The following is an 8,688-nucleotide window of genomic DNA, read 5'->3' as shown; positions in this document are numbered from 1 at the left end:
AACAGTGGACATTACATTTCAGATGTGTTACGACCCGTGGCTCTACCCTTCATTCGATCCCTGCGAAACCCTACATTTCAGCAGGATAATGCACGACAGCAGGTTGCACGTCCTGTACGGGCCTTTCTGGATACAGAAAATGTTCGAATGCTGCCCTGGCGAGCACATTCTCCCGTTCTCTCACCAATTGAAAATGTCTGTCCGAGTAACTGGCTCGTCACAATACGCCAGTCACTACTCTTGATGAACTGTGGTATCGTGTGGAAGGAAGCTGCATGGGCAGCTGTATCTGTACACGCCATCCAAGCTCTGTTTGACTCAATGCCCAGGTGTATCAAGGCCGTTATTACGGCCAGAGGTTGGTGTTCTGAGTACTGATTTCTCAGGATCTATGCACCCAAATTGCATGAAAATGTAATCACATGTCAGTTCTAGTATAATATATTTGTCCAATCAATACCCGTTTATCATCTGCATTTCTTCTTGGTGTTACAATTTTAATGGCCAGTAGTGTAGAATTACCTAAGTATTTCGGAAATTGCATATGCCGTGCATCTTGCTACAAGTACCATTCTGCATTCACTGTCTGTTAATTCCTTTTGTGCAACATAATCACGTTGGAAAGCTTCTCACAAGAATTATCTGAGTACATATGACAGCTGCGCCAATGCATTGCCCTTTAATGCCGTGAATACATGATACTACTGCCATCTGTACATGTGTGAATCGCTATCCCGTGACTTTTGGCACCTCAGTATATGTCTTACCCAGCCAGGACTGACCAGCAAACTCAGTGGTACTCTATTCAGCAACAGAGAGAGAGAGAGAGAGAGAGAGAGAGAGAGAGAGAGAGAGAGACAGGTGGCACAAGTTGTGTACCAATTAAAAAATTAAAAACTCAACTAGTCTAGATGAAATCCCAGGTTGTGTCCATAAGGAAATTACAAATACCATAAAAGCTCCATTGACAAAAATATCAATGAATCGTTCAATCTGGCTGTTTTTGCAAATACCTTAAGCAGGCAAAGTTATACTTACACTTAAAAATGGTGCTGCAGAAAATGGAGAAAACTATAGACCAACTGCTTTACTGTCTATTATTTCCAAAACTATTGAAAAACTAATGAAAAATAGATTAGTGAAGTACCTAAATAAATTTGACAGTCTTTGCAATCAACAACATAGTTTCAGGCTAAGAAGTGGTACAGAGCCTGCTATTGCACAGTTTACAACATTCTTGATGCACTCGACAAAGGTGATCATGTGAGTGGAATTATCTTAGACTTACCAAAGGCATAAATTAGAGATAGTAGGAACAAGAGCAGTGGCTAAGAAGTGGTTTAAGTAGTACATAGAAAAGTGGGTGCAGTGAGTTGAGATCACACATACTTCAAAAGGATTTCTAGTGAAACACCTATCAGATTCAAAATATACTAGTATATGTATCCTGTGTATTAGGCCCAATTCTTTTTCGTATTTATATTATTGATTTCCCTCAGAGTGTCAGTTGTGCAGAAAAAATATCGTTTGCTAATGACAGCAACGTAGTGATCATGGCTAAAACTCCAATGTGGTTGACAAAAAAGGCTAATGTAGCCTCAAAGACATCCACAACTAGTCATTGAAAAGTAACTTTACAAATGTGAAGAAAACTAATTTTATGTACTTACAGTTGAATAAAAAATACAGTGATGCTAGATTAAAAATTAGTGGTGATGTATTAGAATGTGCAACAGACACCAGATTCTTGGGGCTGAATGTAGACTGTCAGTTGGAATGAACAGAACATGTAAATGGTTTGGCAAAGAGACTATCCACAGCATGACACACTTCGTGAATATTTGTGCCAGTGTGCAATATTTCATACCTCAAAGTGATCTATTATCACCAGTGTGTGTGTGTGTGTGTGTGTGTGTGTGTGTGTGTGTGTGTGTGCAGTGAGTGAAGTGTTATGAAACAATGTGTATATAGTGTGTGCAGTGACTGATAGTGAAATATGAGTGAACAATGTGGCATTACATTATTTAGTAAGTTATTTGTAAAAAAAAGTATTGTATACCAGGAGTAAATCTATTGGTTGTCTCTAACTAGAAGTCTGTAAATATATGTGTATACAAATTAGCTTAATTTAAATTGATCTAAATTTGTAAGTACTTTGACATGTCTTATATCTTTGTAAAAAGTGATCTATGGATGAATAAAGCTACTACTACTACTACTACTACTACTACTACCACTACTACTACTACTATTTTGGATATACATGGATACATTCAATCCTCAGCTATGAAATCATGTTTTGGGAAACGAGTGCTGGGAGCATTCAGACTGTCTTCAAGGTACAGAAAAGGACTGTACAGATAATGACAGTAGCATCAGGAAGAATTGCAATAATATGTGTTTACAGATCCCCTGATAGTAATTTAAGCTCCCCTGATAGTAATTTAAGCATCTTTTTTCAAAAAGTTTACCTTGCTCTAGGAAAACTTAAAAGCACTTGCAAAACTTTGGTTTTCTGCAGTGGTTTTAGTATTGATCCTTTCTCTCAGCCATCAAAGAGAAAAATTCCTTAGTATTATTAAAGAGTATAACTTATACACTCCTGGAAATTGAAATAAGAACACCGTGAATTCATTGTCCCGGGAAGGGGAAACTTTATTGACACATTCCTGGGGTGAGATACATCACATGATCACACTGACAGAACCACAGGCACATAGACACAGGCAACAGAGCATGCACAATGTCGGCACTAGTACAGTGTATATCCACCTTTCGCAGCAATGCAGGCTGCTATTCTCCCATGGAGACGATTGTAGAGATGCTGGATGTAGTCCTGTGGAACGGCTTGCCATGCCATTTCCACCTGGCGCCTCAGTTGGACCAGCGTTCGTGCTGGACGTGCAGACCGCGTGAGACGACGCTTCATCCAGTCCCAAACATGCTCAATGGGGGACAGATCCGGAGATCTTGCTGGCCAGGGTAGTTGACTTACACCTTCTAGAGCATGTTGGGTGGCACGGGATACATGCGGACGTGCATTGTCCTGTTGGAACAGCAAGTTCCCTTGCCGGTCTAGGAATGGTAGAACGATGGGTTCGATGACGGTTTGGATGTACCGTGCACTATTCAGTGTCCCCTCGACGATCACCAGTGGTGTACGGCCAGTGTAGGAGATCGCTCCCCACACCATGATGCCGAGTGTTGGCCCTGTGTGCCTCGGTCGTATGCAGTCCTGATTGTGGCGCTCACCTGCACGGCGCCAAACACGCATACGACCATCATTGGCACCAAGGCAGAAGCGACTCTCATCGCTGAAGACGACACGTCTCCATTCGTCCCTCCATTCACGCCTGTCGCGACACCACTGGAGGCGGGCTGCACGATGTTGGGGCGTGAGCGGAAGACGGCCTAATGGTGTGCGGGACCGTAGCCCAGCTTCATGGAGACGGTTGCGAATGGTCCTCGCCGATACCCCAGGAGCAACAGTGTCCCTAATTTGCTGGGAAGTGGCGGTGCGGTCCCCTATGGCACTGCGTAGGATCCTACGGTCTTGGCATGCATCCGTGCGTCGCTGCGGTCCGGTCCCAGGTCGACGGGCACGTGCACCTTCCGCCGACCACTGGCGACAACATCGATGTACTGTGGAGACCTCACGCCCCACGTGTTGAGCAATTCGGCGGTACGTCCACCCGGCCTCCCGCATGCCCACTATACGCCCTCGCTCAAAGTCCGTCAACTGCACATACGGTTCACGTCCATGCTGTCGCGGCATGCTACCAGTGTTAAAGACTGCGATGGAGCTCCGTATGCCACGGAAAACTGGCTGACACTGACGGCGGCGGTGCACAAATGCTGCGCAGCTAGCGCCATTCGACGGCCAACACCACGGTTCCTGGTGTGTCCGCTGTTCCGTGCGTGTGATCATTGCTTGTACAGCCCTCTCGCAGTGTCCGGAGCAAGTATGGTGGGTCTGACACACCGGTGTCAATGTGTTCTTTTTTCCATTTCCAGGAGTGTATATTGCAATAAACTCTCCTACAGACTGAAACGTAACAGCGCATTAAGACCCATTTAAAACGAACATTTTCCAGTCTAATTCAGGATCGCACATGTAAACAAAATGTGTAACTTGACTAGAAAAAAATATAACTGAGATAATAACTGTTTAATTTGTTTCACTTCAAAGTCTAGAAGCTATGTAAATGAAGGAAACAATTCCCTTGAAGGGAGTCTCTAGTAATTAATAAAAAATGTAAATATATTATTGTAATTTCTTATTTGAGAATTTATTCTTGAATGAAATAACAGACATGTACTAATATCATAGTGTAGTAGCTGTTCTGAAGTAAATATACAATCAGATATATATTTTCAATTTTTTGTATAAATTTTAATTGTTAGTAAATCAAATATTCATTATAAACAATGCTGAGGATTGTTAAGAATCTATAAATAGTTACAGTCATGTTGGTAGTGGTCGTCAGTATTTGGTGTGATTTTGGACAGGTTCGCAGGAGAGCTTCTGTAAAGTTTGGAAGGTAGGAGACGAGATACTGGCAGAAGTAAAGCTGTGAGGGCCGGGCGTGAGTCGTGCCTCGGTAGCTCAGTTGGTAGAGCACTTGCCCGCGAAAGGCAAAGGTCCCGAGTTCGAGTCTCGGTCGGGCACACAGTTTTAATCTGCCAGGAAGTTTCATATCAGCGCACACTCCGCTGCAGAGTGAAAATCTCATTCTGCAAACATCCCCCAGGCTGTGGCTAAGCCGTGTCTCCGCAATATCCTTTCTTTCAGGAGTGCTAGTTCTCCAGGTTCGCAGGAGAGCTTCTGTAAAGTTTGGAAGGTAGGAGACGAGATACTGGCAGAAGTAAAGCTGTGAGGGCCGGGCGTGAGTCGTGCTTCGGTAGCTCAGTTGGTAGAGCACTTGCCCGCGAAAGGCAAAGGTCCCGAGTTCGAGTCTCGGTCGGGCACACAGTTTTAATCTGCCAGGAAGTTTCAGAAAGCATGTAGCTTGTCGTGGATATTTCATTATTGTAAGTATATCACAACTTATTTCAGATTTGTCAAGATCCTTTTAATAATTTGGGATTATAATAAATGTTCAGTGGAAATAAAGAAACAGGATTAATTATTTAAAAAATAACTTTATAGTTGGTTTATTTTTTTTATTTTTAAAATTTTTTTTTCAGGACTTATGCTGCGACAGATTGCCAGGTACGATAAGTAAAAATAACCCCTAAGAAAGTTATAACACGTAACAAAAACTAGCGCTACACCTATTGATCAGATTTTTGTGAAAATAGACAAACACATCACAGACAACTTTAAAACTGGCCATAGTGGCAACAGTGCACAGTTCCTGGCTGTTTGTGACAGTAACATCCTACATGGAGATGAAAGTGTTATCTGCAAATACAGTAAGCAAAATACTGAACATTAAACACATGCTAAACACCCTCTAATGGGATAAAAATCTGTAACAGTTACAACACAGATAAAAAACTGGATAACTTCCAGGTAATTTACATGTATTGTTTTGAAATGGGATTTTCAAAAAAGAAAATAATTTGTAAAGGCTCCAGCAGATCCAAAACATTGATCACATCAAAGTATCTTGGAAAAAGAAAATGAGAACTTTTTGACTATCAAAAACAGGTAGCAGCCAAGAATTTGCTCACTTCTTCAAAAAACACGACTGACTCATGTCATAAAGGAAGCAACATTAAGAGAAAATCACAAATTTCTTGTGAAATTTTCAAACAAAACTAGGACTATGTGGAACATGGTACAGAATCTTACTGGGAAGGTAACAACACACAAAAATATTGCACTGTCACAGGCTGGAAACGAGATCACGTACTCTAAATTAGTTGACAGTCATTTCAGTACTTACTATACCAGAATTGCTGGTGAGCTAGCGAAGAAACAAATGAGAAACACATCAAATAAAATATTAGAAGAAATTTCTGAAATAGGTGTAAACAACGCATCCAGGTTCCTTTAGCCAATAAGCAGGGAAGAACTGTTACATACCAGTAAGTCACTAGAAAATAAACATTCAGATGGAGCTGATGATGTGCCAGACTAAATTGTAATGATATCGGCAGAACAGATACTCACACCCCTGCTACATGTCTGCAGTTCTTCACTGTCATGTAGCATCTTCCCACAGCTGCTGAAAACTGCAAAAGTTGTACCTCTTTGAAAAAAGGGTGATTGGCAGCAGATGGGCAACTACAGGCCTCTGCCATTCCTGTCACGCTATTCAAAAATCTTCAAAAAATTAGTTCTGTCACAATTAACTAACTTATTAACAAAAATAATATTATCAGCATGGCTTCAGGCCACAGTGCAGTACTGCAACAGCCGGTTTCGCCCTCATCAATCACACTTTAAATGGTGTGGATAATCCCAGACATGTTTTGGGAATTTTTCTAGATTAATAAAAGGCTTTGATCTAACAGATCATGAAATTCTTCTAAGTTAGGGTATTATGGTGTAAGAAGTCTGCCAAGTGAGACGCTGAAGTCCTACTTAGAAAATCGCTCTCAGGTAACAGAGATCAAACATACGGGGAAAAAACTCCAAGCTTATCGCTCAAAACCTTCCACATTAACCCATGGTCCCTTTCTATTTTTTCTTTTCATAAATGACTTCCCTCTACATGTCCTACAGTCCAAACCAGTCCTGTGTACAGACAAACCAGTGTGTTGATTGAAGGTGGAAATGAACAAACTCTTAGTCTGTCTGCTAAAGTCACAATTAAAAGATTTCAGAGTGGTCTGTGAAGAATAAGCTACTGATAAACCCTCAAAAAACAGTTGCCATACACTTCTACACACAGCAAAATAATAATCCATTAAAACCAAGTTTGTCGTTGGAAAACCAAAAAATTAAGTGTCATTGAAACAAAATTCCTTGGTATTTACTTACTAGATAATCTTAAATGGAATTCCCACACCACATCCTTAAATTCTAAAGTATGTAAAATGACCTATGCAATGAGAATTATATGGAAGAATACAAGTACTGAAACAGTTGGAGAGGTGTATTATGCACACATACATTCACTTTTGAGATACATCGTATTCTGGGGAAATTCCCCTAGCAGCATAACAACTTTCTAGAAACAAAAAAAGATTATGAGGATAAGGGAAAATGCAAATAGCCAAAAACATGTACACCATTCTTTAAAGAACTTAGGATTCATCCCTACCATGTATCTATGTACTCGAGATTGTCATAAACGAAAAAAAGGGGATGCTAAAAAAGGAAAACATATTTATTCAAACTAAAACTTAGCGTGAATACCATACGAGTTCAAGTAATGACATACACAGAGATAATTGTTATACCATCCTGTGGAAGAAAGGTGTATATCACTCAGGGTCACAATTGTTTAGTAGGCTGCCAAGTCACCTAAAGGCCCTTAACGAAATACATATCATTACAAAATCTGTAATTTTAATTACTTAAAGGCCATTAACAAAACACATATCTGTACAAAATCTGTAATTTTTATGTTCTGCAAAACTAATTTGACTCAGTATCACAGTATCTTGCAAACTGAATTTTGTAAATATGCCGCACTTCTGATGCCAAGAAGCTGTCTCCTGGAAAATATTTATTTACAAGTGTTGTAAAAATGACAGTGCAAAAGTGCCAAATTGCATTAAGTATGTGGCGCCTCTAACGTAAAGCACCATATCTTTGGACTCAAACAGCTTTGATTTATCTCTGTCTATGCTTACTCGGTGCGCTACGTTTGTATAGCGATGTTGTATTCGCTTTCTTATATGTTTATATAAATATATATTTGACATCTAAAGGGTGTTATTATCGCTGTAAGACATGTAACTTCGACAGTAGTGACCCCGACATTGTCATCGTATGTTCGCGAATTGCTTTGTGCTTCTTTTCTTCGTTAATGGACTTTGTGTGCCAGCCCACATTGTCTACAGAACAATGGATCTACCAGTGTGTTTCGGTGCAAGTGTAGCAGACCTAATTGACTTTGCTTCCGATCAAGGATATACAAGTGTATCTAATGTGAATCTGGTTAACAGTGACTTGACACTTAGCTTAGCAACATTGTGAAGAATAATCGAGTCAAAATATCCACGGGTGTACTGCCGGTCTACAGTGTCCAACGCGCACAATATTTCGGCGATCGTACATGTCGCCATCATCAGGTGAACTGACGGACTGAGCTCCTGTGAACGTGCCGGCACGGAGATCCGTACACTATGGCTGGTCAGGGGGAACTGGGTTCGGTCGAGGCGGCAGCCGATTTAAATACCCTCCGTCCGCGGCGCGCTCACTCCGCCGTCCACGCCATGGTCGCGCGGTGGAACAGATTGCGACAGCGTCTGAGATGACGTCGGTGTGATGGCTCTGTCCGCCGTGATCGTCACAACTATACATTTGCTCGATTTACTCTTGATTAACCCAATCGCTGGTTCCCAAGCCTTGCTAAGATTATAGCCACAGTCACGGTTTATGAGGTCGTCATTGGTGTGAATTTCGATGGCCTCTCTAACAACACTGTCCCAGTATCTCGACGTCTGTACCAGAATCCTCGTGCGCTCATACTCCATAGCGTGATTTTCCGACAAACAATGTTCAGCGACTGCCGACTTGCTTGGATACATCAGTCGAGTGTGCCTCTGGTGTTCACGGCATCGATCCTC

General features: G+C 41.4%; 1 non-coding gene across 1 annotated transcript; it reads left to right on the top strand.

Annotated features, from left to right (window-relative positions):
- Positions 1-4,595: 4,595 nt before the first annotated feature.
- On the top strand, positions 4,596-4,670 carry Trnas-cga (transfer RNA serine (anticodon CGA)). The gene has a single exon. It is a non-coding gene; the product is annotated as a tRNA-Ser (tRNA).
- The last annotated feature ends 4,018 nt before the right edge of the window (positions 4,671-8,688 follow it).

This window comes from Schistocerca nitens, chromosome 12, assembly GCF_023898315.1.
Source record: "Schistocerca nitens isolate TAMUIC-IGC-003100 chromosome 12, iqSchNite1.1, whole genome shotgun sequence".
Classification (NCBI taxonomy): Eukaryota; Metazoa; Arthropoda; class Insecta; order Orthoptera; family Acrididae; genus Schistocerca; species Schistocerca nitens.
This window is presented reverse-complemented; position numbering and strand designations above follow the sequence as displayed.